At 44.9% G+C, this 17,713-nt stretch overlaps 2 long non-coding RNA genes across 3 annotated transcripts in view; one reads left to right on the top strand and one right to left on the bottom strand.

Moving 5' to 3' along the window:
- The window catches only part of LOC115032162 (uncharacterized), a 15,976-nt gene extending 7,127 nt beyond the window's left edge, over positions 1–8,849 (bottom strand). For both annotated transcript variants that reach the window (XR_003837818.2, XR_003837817.2), the window contains exon 1: positions 8,564–8,849. This is a non-coding gene — a long non-coding RNA (uncharacterized LOC115032162). The remainder of the gene's footprint in view (positions 1–8,563) is intronic.
- LOC110303614 (uncharacterized) lies at positions 7,965–17,223 on the top strand. Its single transcript, XR_002378936.3, has 3 exons — positions 7,965–8,214; positions 14,853–15,006; positions 16,443–17,223. It is a non-coding gene; the product is annotated as an uncharacterized LOC110303614 (long non-coding RNA).
- The last annotated feature ends 490 nt before the right edge of the window (positions 17,224–17,713 follow it).

Genomic DNA, 17,713 nt, shown 5'->3' with positions numbered 1-17,713 from the left:
TGTGATTAATCTTAGCTCTCCCTATCAAAGCAAAGGTAAGCCTTTTCCATCCTATTACTGTATCACTCTGGTCCCTAGGGAAACAGCCAATAGGACCATGAGGAATCAAATAAAGCAATGTGCTCTCAGTTGAGCCCACAGTTTCCCAGGGCTGCCAGGACAAAGTTCCATCAATGGAGTGGCTTAAACGTAGAAATTTACTACCCCATGGTCCTGAGATCTAAGGTACCAGCAGACTGTAAGTGGTTCCTTCTGAAGGCTGAGAGAGGGAATCTACCACTGATTATCTGGTTTCTGTGGTTTCCTGGCAATCTTTGGTGTTTCTTGGCTTGCAGCTGTACCACCAAATCTCGGGTTCACGCTGCCCTTTTTTATGCACACTTGTCTGTCTCTGTGCCCAGACTTTCCATTTTTCTACAATACAATAATACTGGAATACAGTGTACACTAATGATTTCATTTTAACTCAGTCAAGCCCCACCTCTCTATTTATTCCTTTATTTTTTTATTTCATTTGTTTGTTGTTGAGACAGGCCTCTTTATGTAGCCCAAGCTATCCTGGAACTTGCTCTGTAACCAGGTTGCCCTCAAACTCAGAGATCTGCCTGCTTCTGTGCTTAGTTAAAGGGAGTGCACCTAGCTTAAAAATACTTACTTTCAAATAAGGTCACCAGTGCTCAAGATGGGGACCTTGAGCTTGTGGGAAGGATCACAGTTCCAGGTAGTTCAGGGCCACTCAAAGACTACTCCTGCTCACTTATATTAGGAGACCATCTGCTCACAGGGGACCATGACAAGTTCTTACCGATCCTTATGATATAATAAACACCCTCTGAAGAAGGCTAACCAGGCCACCAGGACCCCAACTTTGGCACTGAGTTACAGCTAAAGAAGGGTAGAAAGGAAACCGGAGCCTTGTCCAGTGGCCCGCTCCTCCCCATCATTTCACAGAGAGAAAGGAGAAGTTGCAAAGAGGATACCTACCCAAGATCTTATGGTCACTTAGAGCCAAAGCAGGACCAGAACCCAGGCTGCCCAGGCCTGCTCCTTTCTTCCTTTGTGGAAATCTACCCCTCACATTTGAAATCTTCATTATGATGATTAGATACACATTTCAAAATAAGTTAATTATAAAAAATATTCTTCTGGGCTGGGGAAATAGTTCGGAGTGTAAATACATTCGTCTTCATGTCTGAAGACCTGAGTTCAATCCCTGGGTGGGATTCAACATGGTGGAAGGAGAGAGCTGACTCCTATAAATTGGCCTATGATGTCTATACATGCATACCTCCCCCCAACACACATGCAAAATTGAAGTTTAGAAAAGTTCTCATAGACTCATCTATATGTACCAAGCCCCATGTCAAGCCCCCCACTCCCCTACAAAAACACCAAACCCAAAACCCTGGGGAAATAAATGGAGATATTTTCTGGCCAAAATTATTCACCATATTTCATCATATCTAATATTCCATCTACTGTAAGAAACATTAATTTACCCACTACCAAAAAAAGAAAGAAAGAAAGAAAGGAAGGAAGGAAGGAAGGAAGGAAGGAAGGAAGAGAAAGAAAGAAAGAAAGAAAGAAAGAAAGAAAGAAAGAAAGAAAGAAAAGAAAGAAAGAAAGAAAGAAAGAAAGAAAGGAAGGAAGGAAGGAAGGAAGGAAGGAAGGAAGGAAGAAAGAAAGAAAGGAAGGAAGGAAGAGAGAGAGAGAAAGTAAGTTGAAGCTAAGGGTATGCTCAGAGGTTAGAGCATGTTTAACATGCATGGGGTTCTGGGTTAGATCCCTCATCTCTACATTATCAACTGGGCATTCAAGGTCATCTTTAACCAGTGAGTGAGTCTGAAGTCATCCTGAGCCACATGAGATACTTCCAAAAGAGAAAGAATGAGAATGAATAGAAAAACCACAGGCAATCAGATGGGTATGATAGCATACATATGATCCCAGCACTTGGGAGGCTCAGGCAGGATCCTGAGTTTGAAGGCAGCCTTAGTTACATCGCAAAATGTTGTCAAAAAAAAAAAATGAAAAGAAAAAGAAAAGAAAAGAAAAAGGCCTATCAATGTGTAACATGCATCAATTATTAAAAAACAAAAATGCTTGCCTCTCTAATGCAAAGCCGTTGAAGTATGAAAACGCAGGCATCATCAGAGCAGGAAAGACAATGACCCAATTCTGTGTTACTGTACCAAGTCTCTCATGCCAGTTGTCTTTGCCAAGCTGGTTTAATAAAATACAGCTGACAAAGTGACAGGTACAAGAGATTTTAAGACACACTGCTCAGTTAATCTAGACGCTCCCCTATCCCCCCATTAAATGACCTAACACCTCCTCTAGATCTTTCTTCCAAAGAAAGCATATGTTCTGTACCTCCAGGGACAAGAAATAAGCAACAGGAGGGGCCTTAGGATCAAAGAGATGAGAGTGGAGGACAGAGCAGTACCTAGAGTCTGCCAAAGCAAACACACACACACACACACACACACACACACACTCACTCACACACACAGAGGCAGAGGGAGCAGAGCAGACCTTGCCTGCAAAGCCCCTCTGAAGGAGGCTTACAGAGACTTAGTGGACCCTGGTCTGGGCTGCCACAGCTGTGAGCTGGGAAGAGCCCTGTGTGAGGCCTGAGAACCTGAGACTTGCCCCTACAGCCTGGATCCTGGCAGGAGACCAACGCTGCCTCTGGCTGGGGCTTACAAAGACCTGGTGCAGGGCCAGCTGGCTGCAGGAGACATGTTTCTGTATCATTCATCACTCAGAAAGTGCTCTGCAGCTGGAGGAAAGGCACATCAGTCACAGCCAATGGAGCTCAAGCTTGGCCTTCTTCCTCTTCCCTCTTCTCTCCTTCCTCAAGAGAAAAAAAACCCCAGCAGTGCTTGAGCCCTAAGAGTGTCAGAAAGCCAGGAGATGTAGCCTCTTGCTTTAAGTGTCCTCCAGTACAAATCTACTTAACACCATTTTAACTTAGGTCCTGGGGACTCAGTGGTTCAAGTCATTGAGTCCACGATGCTACTTTTTACTGGCAACTATTTTGTTTCCGTGGTTCTTTGGGTCAATTCCCAGTGGTACAGACAGGAACCTTCTGGTAGCTTCCCTCTCCATCCAGTCCCCTTTTCCCACCTGCTCTCTTCCCACCTCCCACCTTCTCAGTCTCTCCAGGGATCGGTCACAGAGCAGCCTGGGGGAGGGGGGAACAGGGGAGGAGTCCTCACTATCAACACAACCTTGAAAACTGGTCTTGTCACCCAGTTCTGTGACAAGCAGAAAAAGAAAGGAAGACAGAGAAGAGGGGCATGATTTCAATTCACAGAAAAAGCAGAATGCCCATGTGTGCTGAGTTGGTCAGTGCCATGGGCTTGGGAGGGTAGAGAGCGGTGGCCAGGCATTCAGGCTGGCTGTGGGAGCCCAGCAACTGACATTTTCAACGATGCTCCCTGCAAATCCAGGATCTTGCCCCCCCCCCCAGAATTTCATAGATTTTTCTTTTGAAAGGCCATGCTTCCTGGCAAGCCGGGTCAACGGTTAAACTGAAAGAGAAATATTTCTATTATTTGGCAAGAGTCACTCCCCCTCCTAAGCTATTAGTTCATTTGCCAGGCAAGAGAGAGAGAGACAGAAAAAAATAAAAGTCGATTCTAGGGTGATCATCACACAGAGTAAAAAAATATCAAAGGCCATTTCCAGAAAGGATTAGAACAAATACTTCCTCTGAAGTCCCTGGTGATCCCTGGAGAGGGGAGGGGTGGGAGGGACCCTCACAGTGCAGGTGTGTTGGCTCTGCTCCAGGACTGCAAGCGCCAGTCCAGATGACAACCGTGGCTTTTGCCCTTGATTCACAGAACTTGCCTTACCACTCCCAACTGGAATTTCACAGAGATGGCTTGAAACCCAGCACCCCCCATTCCCAAAGCCAGTGACCTAGAAAAGCCACCAAGCTCTGTCAACCCTCTGTACTTTGTACTTCAGCTCCTGTGACCAATAATGCAGCGCACCACAAGCCAGGCCCCCCTGGAGTACATTATCCCCTTTATCTCCCTCATTGAGATGTCGTCAGTGACCATTTGCTTGCTTATCAGAGCTTCCTGAGAACCGAGGCTACACCTGTCTGATTCCTTTTTCTTTTCTTTTCTTTTCTTTTCTTTTTTTTTTTTTTTTTTTTTTTTTTTGGTTTTTCGAGACAGGGTTTCTCTGTGTAGCCCTGGCTGTCCTGGAACTCACTTTGTAGACCAGGCTGGCCTCGAACTCAGAAATCCGCCTGCCTCTGCCTCCCGAGTGCTGGGATTAAAGGCGTGCGCCACCACGCCCGGCTTTCTTTTCTTTTCTTTTCTTTCTTTCTTTCTTTCTTTCTTTCTTTCTTTCTTTCTTTCTTTCTTTCTTTCTTTCTTCTTTCTTTCTATAACGTTAAAACTGAAAACGATGCCTCCTCTGAAGGCTACCCTGGCTACCCCATTAGGGGAACAACTGGAGTAGTTCTTGCCCCATGAGAACTCCTTCCTCCATAGCAAGACTTACAGAGATTGTCTCCATATCCATATTGTTCGCCTCTTCTGTAAACTGCTGCTCAGGGTTTAGAGCCTTCCAAGGCCCCCAGCACAGACTCTGGGTCTTTGTCCATTGCTTCTTAGGAACTCTGGCCCAACACAAACATTGCTGTGTTAGCATCTGAGAGGCCCAAACTGTTGCCTGCTTTCTCCCCTTTTGCACTCGCTCTTGACTGTTTTGGCGGTTTTCAAACCTGATCTATACACCGATCTAACTCAGATCCACTGGAGCGCCTGTCTTGTAGAGATCAGGTCCTGCTGGGAAGGTTTGTTGAGCTCAGGAATGGTCCCTGGTGAAGGAACCTTTTCCTTAACTCTTAATGAGCAGAATCTGGCCTGAGCTCTGGGGATCAAGCGTAGACCGTTCCATACATCACTTCCTCGTTCATTATCCATTGTACCTTGTTCTTCCCCTTTCCCCATACCGGGTTCTCCTCACTTGGATCTGATGAGCACGTTACTGCAGTTGCAGTTTGCAACCGTCTTTTCCTTCTGCTCCTTCAGTGGCCACAAGAAATAGCAAGCCCCATCTCATTCTCCCCAGGCCTCACTTTTCCTGTCAACTCCAAGGCTACACAGAGGACACATCTCCCTAGCCAGCCCCCACTGGGCCGACGGCTCAGCTAAGGTATGTATGCCACTGGCACCCCAGCAAGGATGTAGTCCATTCCTCGAAGCATAGGGAAGCAGAGCTGTGGGGATTCTGCTGCAGACCCTTCACCCTGAAATAGCTCAGCCTCGGTTGCCTTTCTTGTCACCCATAGCAGGGCCCATCTTGGATGAGTCCCTGTTTAGATGCCAGTAACTTTTCCTGAAACACATCAAGTTTCAGGAAGGGGTGTCTCGTAGGCAGCTGCATCAGAGTCCCACAGAGCTGGGTGACAAGGCATGAAAGCTGTATCCAACCCCTTCCAAGTCACCTTCCACCTCCTAAATATTCCAGCTCCGCCCCTAAGACCACATGCTGCTTGTGGGGGCAGGAGACAGGAGACCCTGTGACCGACTGGTCTCTCAGGTAAGGGTCTAATGAACCTGCGTTTACTAATTCAAGGTTAACAGCCCTGACAGGGAACTAACTGTGCGTCATGGTGGCCGATCATGATGTCACAGCCCCCTCGCCCCCAAGAGAGGTTGCTGGAGCAGAGAGGGCAGCTAAAGGCCATGGCCTCCTTTGAGCACCTGAGGACATTATCTGGAGAATCAGGCTTGTCTAGCCGTCCATGGAAGTTCTTACTCAAAACTATAGTACAAGACACACTTGCCCCTCAACAGCTGTCTCAAAGTGTCATTTTGGCAAGAGGGCTATTTTGAGATGATAACAACATAGAATCAAAAGTATGTAGGGTGGGGGAAGGGAAAATATTTGGGACAACGTCTTAGTATCCTCTTCATCTCCCTGGAAATCTTACTGAAGGTAGGAGACGATCCCAGATGTGTGCGTGTCCATGTGTGTGTACGTGTGTGTGTGTGTGTGTAGGTACACGTGTGTGTGAATGTACATGTGCATGTGTGTTTGTGTATGTGGACATGTGTGTGTGTGAGTGTCCGTGTGCGTGTATGCACAGATGTGTGTGGGAGTGGGGGGTATGTGAGTGTGAGTGTAAGTAGACCTCAGTGAACATTCTTGTTCACTGGTCCCCACTCACATTTTCTCTTTCCCCAAATGTATTCTTCCTTTGACCTCAAACCCTCTTCCTTCCTTTATAACAGACAATAAACTCCTACTGCTTCTCCTAGTTCACTTCTCTATGAACTACCATACACATTAATGTTCGTGAGTCACATGCCGTTTCCCCCATTAACCGGTCTTCTGTTAGCTTAATTCACAGGCCCCTCTCACCTGAACTTAAAACAATAACACTTTCCTTCCCAAACAACTCACTGGGCCTCCAGGGTTTTTTTCCTAATGTTATTTTATATTTCCAACATCCCAAATTGTATATATTCTTTTTTAAGATAGTTCTTTAGGGACAAAAAAAAATCCTAAAATACTTTTTGCTGAGGTATAATTAGCTAACAGTCTATCATACCATCTATCCCACACTCCAATGAAATACATTATAAATTGAATGAAAACAAAAGACAAAGAAAAGGAAGGACATGACTGCTCCCAGGTGTGGCCGAGGAGAAATTTTATTGTCGATATGAGGGAGAGCATAGCCAGGGGCATCTGGAAGATTCCAGACTGAACAGGACTGGCCAACTGAACAGGGCCATGTGAGGAGTACAGGGAGAGGCCAGTGGGAACCAGGAGCAGAGGCCCAGAGGGCAAGAGGTCCAAAAAGTGTCAAAGGGACCTTGGAGCCAAAAAGTCTTGGTTAGAGAGGGAAGAGCAGCCTCAGGAAGGACACCCTAGCCCAGTCCCTGAGTTAGACATGCTTAGGGTAGGGAGTGGAGTATTCCAGGTACTGGAGATGCTAAGAGACTGACCAACAGTGTCTGCTCTGCCCCAGTTAGCCATTTGCCCCAGGTCTGAGACCTAACATAAATGTAATAAAGTTTTGTTAGGAAAAAAAACTATAGTATATTTACCACTATAAAGGAAGAGAAAAAAAAACTTAGAAAATTCGCTCTGCCTATAGGAGGAACAACAATATGAACTAACCAGTACCCCCAGAGTTGGTGTCTCTAGCTGCATATGTAGCAGAAGATGGCCTAGTTGGCCATCACTGGGAGGAGAGGTCCTTGGTCTTGCGAAGATTATATGCCCCAGTACAGGGGAATACCAGGGCCAGGAATCGGGAGTGGGTGGGTTGGGGAGTGGGGGGGGGGGGTAATAGGGAACTTTTGGGATAGCATTTGAAATGTAAATGAAGAAAATATCTAATAAAAATCAAAGAAAGAAAGAAAGAAAGAAAGAAAGAAAGAAAGAAAGAAAGAAAGAAAGAAAGAAAGAAAGAAAGAAAGAAAGAAAGAAAGAAAGAAAGTAAGTTAGTTAGTTTGCTCTGGAAAAAGCTAAGCTAGTTTTAGACAAAATGGGAATGTGAGTGGACAGTGAACAAGCAGGAGATAGGGGCTTCCCTGACATCTCAAATCATACCTGAAGACAGCCACTTCCAGGCCTTATGTCTGGAGTGTGAACAACGTTTAAACCAAATTAAGTAAGCAAAATAATAAGCAGATGTGCAATTAATTCTCAATTCTGCTCAGCAACTGGGGGGTGGGGGGAGTGGTGGTGGGAGGGAGGGGGTCAGGAAAAGCTTAGCTGCTCAAATGCTCCATGAAGTCAGATTCCAGAGCTTCGGGGAGGATGCGGGCAGCTGACAGAGAGTCTCTCCTTTTATCAAGTGAGGGCATTATCCTGTCAAATCATGCCTGTGGACTCTCTCGGGGACCTGCTTGCTTATCTCCTGGCTCTGCCTGGTCCTGAGCAGCTGGGGTTAATGATTAAATGGAAAGATGACAGGAAATGAAGAGGCTGAGACATTCCATCAGATTAACAGCTGAGACCTGGGAGGCAGCCCCGCTCCCTCACACCAGCTTCTGCATCTGGGGAAAACCAGAAAAAAGAGCCCATCCACCTCATTAGACCGCCTCCTTTTTCCTTTCCCACTCACTCTCTCTGTCAGCAACACTCAAGAGTCCAAAGGTCTTGAGATATCTCTGAGACGCCAGGGAGAGAAGACAGGAAGCCGCGCACCCTCTCTCTGATGTCCAGCCTGAGGTAAATTCCTCCCACTGTGAATTGTCAGCTTCGGTTCCTTCTTAGGTCTGCACTTAACAGAGGAGCCGAGAGGACCTATCCTATAGTCAAAGGGGTCTCAAATAAATGTTCAGAGATGTCCTGAGGCTTGCTCGAGGTGGAGATCGACAGTAAGCTGCGACCTTCCTTCCAGCCCGTCTTTGTCCTTGAACATCAAATATCAAACTGGGAGGAGGGGAAGGGAAGAGAAGGGAGAAAACCAAGAAAGGTCAGTTGCCAAATTGGACATCCATGTAGCCTCCTCAACCACTGGCTGACTCGGGTTAAGCGGTCTACTTCTCGAAGAGAATAAAGTTAAAGCCAGCTTTACCTGTTGACCCGAAGACAGATCCTTGCGTTATCGTGGAAATTTCCACTATAATTTCAGACTCCACACAAATAATATTCCCGGCAAAATCAGCTTCCAATGGGCGGGTATCCTAAGTGTCTTAGGAGTTTTCATTTTGCTTTCCTTTGAGCTCTTAAAGAGGGGTCTAGAAATCATTAATTTCCCTGCCTTTTCATCTTAGACTACCTAAGCTCAGATCGGAGCTCTGCGCGCCTAAAATCAGGAAGGGACAATCACTTTGCCATTTTGGCACTAGCCTCTTGTCCCAGGCAGCAGCCTAGCCAGGCACCTTCTACCCCCACCCCAACCCTTGGCTGTGAGCAGCAGCCAAGCCTACGTTTCCTATGACACAACCCCTCTCCGCAGACTCTGGGAGCTCCAGAGGGACCCCATTTAGATAACCAGGCTCCAGATAAGCTTGCCGGGTAATTATCCAGCTTGTGCCCTGTATCACGCCAGCTGAGTGGCTGTGAAGGGAGCAGGGGACAAGGCCAGCAATCCCACATGATGCTTTAAATTGTACTCCGTGTAGAGGCAAGAAATCCCTCCCTCTGATCCGTTAAGGTTCAGTAATGAGTCTCGGGAAGGAAGTGGTAAAGTACCCATCAGCAGATGCGCCTATTTACTACCTGCTTGGCCATCACACATTCACTATCCGGTAACTGCCTGGTGAGTTTTAGAGGCAATGAAGATACAGTTTTAGAGATTAAGGAAGTTATTTTCAGAGTAGATAAATGACCCATCTCCCCCCCCCAAAAAAAAAATGAAGCTGGGACAAACTTTATCTGGCTTTTGGCTGTAATGTTAGCTCTAATCTCCTTCCGGTTACGTGCTTCCATCACTTCCGGTAGGCGGGATGTCTGAGGAAAGATTCAAACTAAGTTTTGTGGATAAGTGGGAATTTTAAAAAGAAGAAGAAATCAGAGGAAGCCTTGCAGTGTGTGAGCTGTACCCCAGGTAATCCCACTGATATCAGGACATCTCTATACATTTTTCCGATACCACATTTCTCAGGGGTATCACAGACTCAGTCCATCTATGCAACCCAATTCTAAGGACATCCTGGGTCTGTAAAATTCCCTTCAATCTCCATCAACAATTTTAGAACGTCCTCACACCTTTCTGATGCACTCCTAAAAGATTTTCAAAATGATCTGTTGACATCTTCAAAAAGCAACAGAGTGAAAGATAATTCATGGAAGTGGAGAGAAAGTCTATTGTGCAAGTTGTCTCCTCAGTATTATTACATCTAGGGAAAACATTTAGAATTCTAATTTCTATTCCAGTACAATAGCCTCTATAGAAATGGAGACTAATCTAAAGAATAACTAAGTCAGTTACTGCTTTGTAAAGACAGCATATGGTACTTAAATTGAAACAAGAAAGCAGGAGGCATGACACCAAAGGCTTTCCAGCTCTTTGTAGCCTAGTAAGAAATGTATTTCACATCACACCCAAGTAGACACGCACATGAATGTGCAGCTCAAAATTCTGATGAAACCCAATCACCTTTACTATTTTCTATACAAGTGTTCTCTTTATTTATTGAAACTTACTATATTGACTTGATGACCCACTAAGGAGTTGAGGATTTAAGGTTGGTTGGTTTCAAAGTCCCTTTTTTTATATCTATCAAAAAAGAAAATTAAGCCGGGCGTGGTGGCGCACGCCTTTAATCCCAGCACTTGGGAGGCAGAGGCAGGTGGATTTCTGAGTTCAAGGCCAGCCTGGTCTACAAAGTAAGTTCCAGGACAGCCAGGGCTACACAGAGAAACCCTGTCTCGAAAAACCAAAAAAAAAAAAAAAAAGAAAATTAAAAAACCCACAAACCTAAGGCTGGAAAGATGGCGTTCAGAGATTAAGAGCACTTGCTGCTCCTGTAGAGAACCTGGATTCAGTTCCCAGCACCCACATGGCAGCTCACAACTGTCTGTAACTCCAGTTCCAGGACATCCAAAACCCCTATCTGGCCACCACGGGCACACATACATGCATGCAGGAAAGCACCTAAAATTACATAAAATAAAACTTAAAGTCTATAACATTCTCTCTAGTATCTAATAATGGCTATCACTAAAGCATAAACACAATGTATCAGAAATGTATAGTACAAGTTTAGCGAAAGAGTTCTTGCTAGCATGTACCAGGACCTTCCAAAAAAGAAAGGAAAAGGGGGTGGGGGAAGCAGGGTGGAAAGGAAGGAGGGGGAAACATGAATGAAGGCAAGAGAAAGTGAAAAGAAGAACAACACGAGGAAAAGAGGGGACTTTCTAACTCTAGGAACTCACCAGACTTCAATTCACTTAAACCCAGTAGGTTCTCCCTCAAGCATTACAAAGGACCTTTCATTTCAGTAAGGATGAAGCTATGAGGCTAGGATGGATGAAGTAGGTTAGTGAAGCATTCTAAGGATTAAACGGTGGCTTTGTAAGTTGTAATTACTACCATGTGTGAATTTCATTAAGTAAAAATGTGGCAGGTCAATGGAGCTTTAACACTAGCAACATGCGCACTGCCCCCAAGCAAATTCTGGGTGAGGGTTGCATGCGGGACAGGCAGCGAGTGTGTGCACCATCTCTGCATTTCTCACTTAATTTTCCTGTCAACCTTAAACTGATCTAAATAAAATGATTTTAAGGTACACCTTTTTCTACTTGCCTATCAGCACTGTGGTGGTTTGAATAAGAATGGCCCCCACTGTCTCATAGATTTGAATGCTTGGTTGGTCACACCAGGGTGTGGCACTATTTGAGAGGATTTGGGGGTGTGGCCTTGTTGGGGTGGGTGTGGTCTTGTAGGAAGAACTTTTTTTGGGGGGGTGGGGAGAAAGGGGGAGGAACTTTGAGTTTCAAAAGCCCAAGTCAGGCTCAGTAACTCTCTCCTCTCGGCCTCTCTCCCTGCTGCCTGTGGATCTAGCTGTACAACTCTCAGTTACCTCTCCAGCACCATGTCTACCTAGGTGCCAACATGTTCCAACCCCCTCCATGGGGATATTTTACTAAACCTCTGAAACTGTAAACAAGATCCAATGAAATTATTTCTAAAAAAGTTTTTTATAAAAAGTGTTTTTTATTAAAAAAAAAACAACAACGTTGTTTATAAGAGTTTGTGTGGTCCTGGTATCTCATCACAGCCACAGAATCTAAGACAAGCACTAAGGGTTCTATAATTTCATAGATAATGTGATGAAAAAATAACTGATGCTTCTTCACCACAAGAAGCAGGCGGACACATCTTCTTCCTTCCTTCCCAGCGCTTCGCTCTTCTTTGTACAGCTTCTGGGTTTCAAATCCTTTGTCATCTCTTTGAGATTCCCTTAGGCTCAAGAACACATCTGTCTGTAGTAGCTGTTCGGTCAACTCTTGACTTTTTCCTTCCCAGCTCAATCTTCCCATCAAAATGAAACAGAGAGGAAAAAAAAAAATATGTCCCAAACTGTTGCTGAGAGCCTTCAGATCTGATGGTAACCACAGAGACTCACATCAGAAGGAGAAAGTGAAGCAGAAAGATTGCTCAGTGATTAAGAGTGAATACTGGTCTGGCGGAGGACCGGAGTTTGGTTCCTAGCACCTACAACATCAGGGGGCTCATAACCTTCTGTATCTCTGATTCCACAAGTACCTGCATTCACATGCATACACACAATTAAAAGTGAAAATAAATCTTTAAAATGGATGAGAAAATTATGTCAGAATCCATGGCTACATGTATTCTCCTTTCTAGCTTTGTGCCTCTCTCTCTCTCTCTCTCTCTCTCTCTCTCTCTCTCTCTCTCTCTCTTTCTCACACACACACACACACCACAGATCTTCCCTTGAGCAGAAGGTAGGGGTTGGAACAATGTTCTAAGAATCCTTTTAGATCCTTGATAATCCTAACTTCGCCAAGGTTCAAGGGTGAAAACCAGCGGTGTAGGAAAAGCCATGCAATGTTATAAGGTCTTCAAGGCTGCCTTCTCCAATGCCACAAGCTTCCCACCACCTAAGCCACAGGAATGAGAGGCAGATACACGTGTGGTATGCATGTGTGTGTCACCTACTTTCTCTGAGAATTTCTGCCTTGGTGAAGCAGAGAAACTACAGAGAAGTTAAACACACCAAGGGGCGTAGCAGGTGAAGAGTCTCTATGCTAAATAAATGTGAAAACAGAGAACTAGAATGTAGTGTGAATATCTCTGTTACAGTTTTCACTGTACCGGAAGTATCCCCCTAAAGGCCATATGTTAATTTTTCATCTCTGACTTTTTCAAGAAAATTGGGTTTCTATTGAGTTCCACTGTAGTATGTTGGCCTCATGCTACTTGTATTCTAATACAAGTTGTCCCAGAGACCAGAAAGTCTGAATATAGACCCAAATGACACTATGTGACCTTGCCTGAAAGTTATTTCTGACTGGTGAATAAAGATACTAACAGCCAATAGCTGAACAGAAGAGACATAGGTGGGTTTTAGGGTTCCCTGGCCTCCTGGTATGGGAGTTAGGGGGTCAGAGAAGAACTATGAGAGAGAGAAGCAGGAAGAAGAAAAAGCCACCATGGATCAGGAATCAAGAAAACTTGGCCATGAGGGCTGACCAATTGGAGTTGAGAGCAGCCCAGATGATACATGGTAAGTAATAACTCAGGGTTATCGATAGGAAATAGATTTTAATAGCATAAAGTATAGATATTGGCCCAGCTTTAGAGTTGATTAAGCTTACTGTAAATATAAAGGTTGTGTGTGTGTGTGTGTGTGTGTGTGTGTGTGTTATCCGGGAACTGAATGATCTAGGCAGGGTAGAATCCCCAGATTGGGATAAAAAATTTCTACCATGTATTGATGTACCACATTAGAATTTCTACCCCACCTCTGACCATTTAGTTCCTGGATAAAAGACATGCCACGTGTTAATTTCATCATCTCTGACTTTTCAAGAAAATTGGGTTTCTGTTGAGTCTCACTGAGAAAACTAGGTATCTACACAATCTGGCCAATAGCTAGGCATAAGCTAAAATTGTCTCCAGCAGGGTAGAATGCGGGTCAGCGGTTTCTGGTGAGATGGCTCGGTGGAGGAAGGTGCTTGCTGCCAAGCCTGATAACCAGAGTTTGATCCTCAGGACCCACGTGATGAAAGAAAACCATTAATCTCCTCAAGCTTTCCTCTGAGCTTTCCACATATGCCATAACACGCACATGCACAATAAATAAAATTAAATGTTAAAAATGGGGTGGAGGGGCAGAGGCAGGAAGCGGAAGAAGAAAGTTTAGTGTCTATGAAATCATCTATGTGTCCATGTCTGCTTGCCCCTAAGGGTGCAGCAGTTTTAACGCTTAATAGAAACCTGTCTACAGCTTCAAAGGTTTGCCTCAAATGTCTATCTTCACAAAGCTAAAGAGACTTTGGGGGAAAGAAGACACTCTTAAACCATTTAACATGTGTAGCCATTTATTCGAAGGTTGGGAAAGGACCAGTTCTGAACTCGGTGCTAGACGAAGCTGCTGATTCAGGTTCAGCCAACCAACATGGACAATGTCATGTTATCTGCCTCGCAGGGCAGTAGAGGCTTTTACAGAAATGATCTTAACTCTGTCTAGGCTTTATTCCGTGTTTCGGTGGTTGGTCCGAGACAGGGTCTCATATAGCCCAGGCTGGCTTGAAACTCACAGTGATGTAAAGAGTGACCTTGAACTCTTCTGATCCTCCTGCTTCTACCTCTTGAGTGTTGGAGTTGTGAAGGTGCCCACTGCTCCTGATGCATGCTATGCTAGGGATGGCACCCAGGGTCATCTGCATGCTTGGCAAAGACTCCTCCAGCTGAGCTGCCTCCAGGACTTGAGGATTATCTCTTTCTAGTTAGCTTTAATTGTCAAGCTGACACAGGCTAAAGTCGTCTGGAAGGAAAGCTTTGTTTGAGGAGTTGCCAAGATCAAATTGGCCTGAGAGCACGTCTGTGGGGGACGACTGCCTTAATTGTAATTGATACAGGATAGCCCAGCCCATTGTGAATGGCACCATCCCTTCATAGGAGATCCTAGAATGCATAAGAAAGCTAGTTTAAACTTGAGCAAAGCGGCCAGACAGCAAGCCAGAAATCAGCATTCCTCTATAGTTTCTATACCAGAGCCCTACCTTCAGGTCCCTGCCTTGACTTCCCTGAATAACAGGTTGTGTCCTGGAAGTGTAGATCAAGTAGACTCTTTCCTCTCCAGGCTGCTTTGGGCCAGAGTTGTTGTTACTGCTGGTTTTGGTTATTGCTGTGATGGTGACAGTGATTCTGTTGTTTTCTTCCACAGCAACATAGAAACAAATGAGAACTTACCTTAACTTTCAGCATGCCCTACGAACTAGAACATCTCTTCATTCTCAACACACGCTACACACTCGGTCTTCTTAGAGCAGCTATCCAAGTGCAGACACTGGAGAAAGGGAGGACATGATTGTTCTAAGGTATGGTTGAAAAGAAGGTCGTTATTGTAGATATGAGGAAGAGTACAGCCAGAGGCAGCTGGAAGAGTCCAGAACAGAGAGAAAGGAGTACACACTGTACACACTGAACATGGCAAGCAGACTGGACTTGAAGGAGAGAGGGAGGGAGGGAGAGAGAGAGAGAGAGAGAGAGAGAGAGAGAGAGAGAGAGAGAGAGAGAGAGAGAGAGAGAGAAGACCAAGAGAAGGAGGTAAAAGACAGAGGACCAAGAAAGCTCCTGGCCAGAATGGCAGGGTCATATAGGAATAAGAAGCTGGGGAATGGAAACCCTGAGCTGGAGACGTTTTGGGTAGGGGTGGGGTGAGAAGAGCTGAGAGCCACAGCTACTGAGTGAGCCCAGATACTCGTAGGCACCACAGATATCCACTTTTCCCTCTGACAGAAATGAGGAAATAGCTCCTTTGGTAGAGCCCAACTGGCAGGCCAGAGTCAGGAGTAGAGTCTCCTTTGGACCTGACACTGTGATAGTAGCACAATCAGCTTAGTCATGCTCTGAATAGAGGAAACCAACTGATAACCCACGGGTCACTGCACAGACACAGTGGGGTTGGCTCACACCGTATCTTAATGCAGTGCTATCTTTAAAATCTGACATTTTCTATACAGTATCAAATTAATTATTCCTTTTGCAACTTGATTAGATTGAGCATGTCCTCTCTTGACCTGCTTCAGACTCCAGAAACACACACACACACTCTCCAATGTACTACACTCACAAACTGCTTCATCCTTCAGCACCCTACACACACACTCCCCTCCCCCAGCCTACTGCACACACAAAGTAGAATAGCCTCCCTCCCCATGCAGCTGGCACCTGGCCCCCTGTTGGCTCTTCCTGGACTTTAACCCCTAGTTCATGACCAGTTTTCTACCTAGAGTCAGTTGGTAACACTCATCCCTGATTCCCTCTCAGAATCCTCCTTTTCACCCAGACACTACTGCATATGCCAGAAAGAGTTTGCTGAAAGGACCCTGATAGAGCTGTCTCTTGTGAGGCTATGCCAGTGCCTGGCAAATACAGAAGTGGATGCTCACAGTCATCTATTGAATGGAACACAGGGACACCAATGGAGAAGCTAGAGAAAGCACACAAGGAACTGAAGGGTCTGCAACCCTATAGGTGGAACAACAATATGAACTAACCAGTACCCTCAGAGCTTGTGTCTCTAGCTGCATATGTAGCAGAAGATGGCCTAGTCGGCCATCACTGGGAAGAGAGGCCCCTTGGTATTACAAACTTTATATGCCCCAGTACAGGGGAACGCCAGGGTCAAGAAGCAGGAGTGGGTGGGTAGGGGAGCAGGGTGGAGGGAGGGTATAGAGAACTTTCGGGATAGCATTTGAAATGTAAATGAAGAAAATATCTAATTTTTAAAAATCCTCCTTTTCTTATCTAGATGAGTGGATGCCTCCCCTATCTTCAGTGAACAAGCCAGCGCTCCAATAAAAAGCAAACTTATCTAAAATAGTGGCTCTCAACCTTCCTGATACTGTGACCCTTGATGCAGTGTTGTGATTATCTCCAAGTATAAAGTTATATTCATTGCTACTTCAGAACTGCAATTTTTGCCACTGTTTTGACACGTAATATAAATATCTGATATGCAGATGGTCTTAGGAGATCCCAGTGAAAGGATTGTTCAACGCCCCCCCCAACCCCCCCCACACACACACACACACACACACACAAGAGAGGCCATGACCCACAGGCTGAGAGCCACTGATCTAAAGCTGACACGGGACAGGACTGTCAGATTCTTATGAAAACAAACTCAAGAATACTGACTGACTTCAGCATATTAGAGACATCATCAAGTCCTCCTTTTTGTATTAGGCTATTTAACTACAGTTACGCCATCTCCTGATAGTAGTCTATGAATACTTTAGATGTTAAACCTATCTTGGGTAAAACTGGTCTCTGATCACTTAGACCAGCCCTTAATTCCCATACAATGATGACCCTGAGCTAAATGTCAACTACCTGGCCATTCAACTACTATCTCTCTGCTTCTGTACAATTCTTGCTTGCTGTGGATTTCCAGAGCTGCCTCTCTGTATATGGCACAATTGTAAGTTTTACCCTTAAAAACTGGAACCAACTAGAGGTCAAGGCTGTTTGCCACAACAATCTGCTTGGGACAGTCCCATTGGTAGTTAATAAAGACTCCATTCCACTTATTCAGGCATTTCAGAGTTTTTCTCTTTTGGTACCCCAAATATTTTCCCACCCCAACCTTTATTGCACATTTATCAGACAGTAACCTCTAGATCCAGAAAACAGCTACAGTACAAAAGAAAAATTCATAGAATGCCTGCTTCTCTATATATTTAGAGATATACAATATTGCCAGGTAGTGGTGGTATATCACTTTAATCCCAGAACTCAGTCAAAGGCAAGAAGATCTCTGAGATCAAGACCAGCCTGATTTACAGAGTGAGTTCCAGGAGAGCCAGGTGAAAAATATCCTGCCTGGAAAATCACACACACACACACACACACACACACACACACACACACACACACACAGAGAGAGAGAGAGAGAGAGAGAGAGATATGTCATACATATATATGTGTCTATTAAAATTTGATTTGTTTTGTTTTGTTTTACTTTGAGAGTATTTTTGCTAAGTAGGTCTGGCTGGCCTATAACATACTGCGCTTGAACAG

The sequence above is a fragment of the Mus caroli genome, unplaced genomic scaffold, assembly GCF_978045245.1.
Source record: "Mus caroli unplaced genomic scaffold, Mus_caroli_1 scaffold_9, whole genome shotgun sequence".
In the NCBI taxonomy this organism is placed as follows: Eukaryota; Metazoa; Chordata; class Mammalia; order Rodentia; family Muridae; genus Mus; species Mus caroli.
The sequence above is the reverse complement of the archived record's forward strand: the minus strand, read 5'-3'. Positions and strand labels throughout refer to the sequence as shown.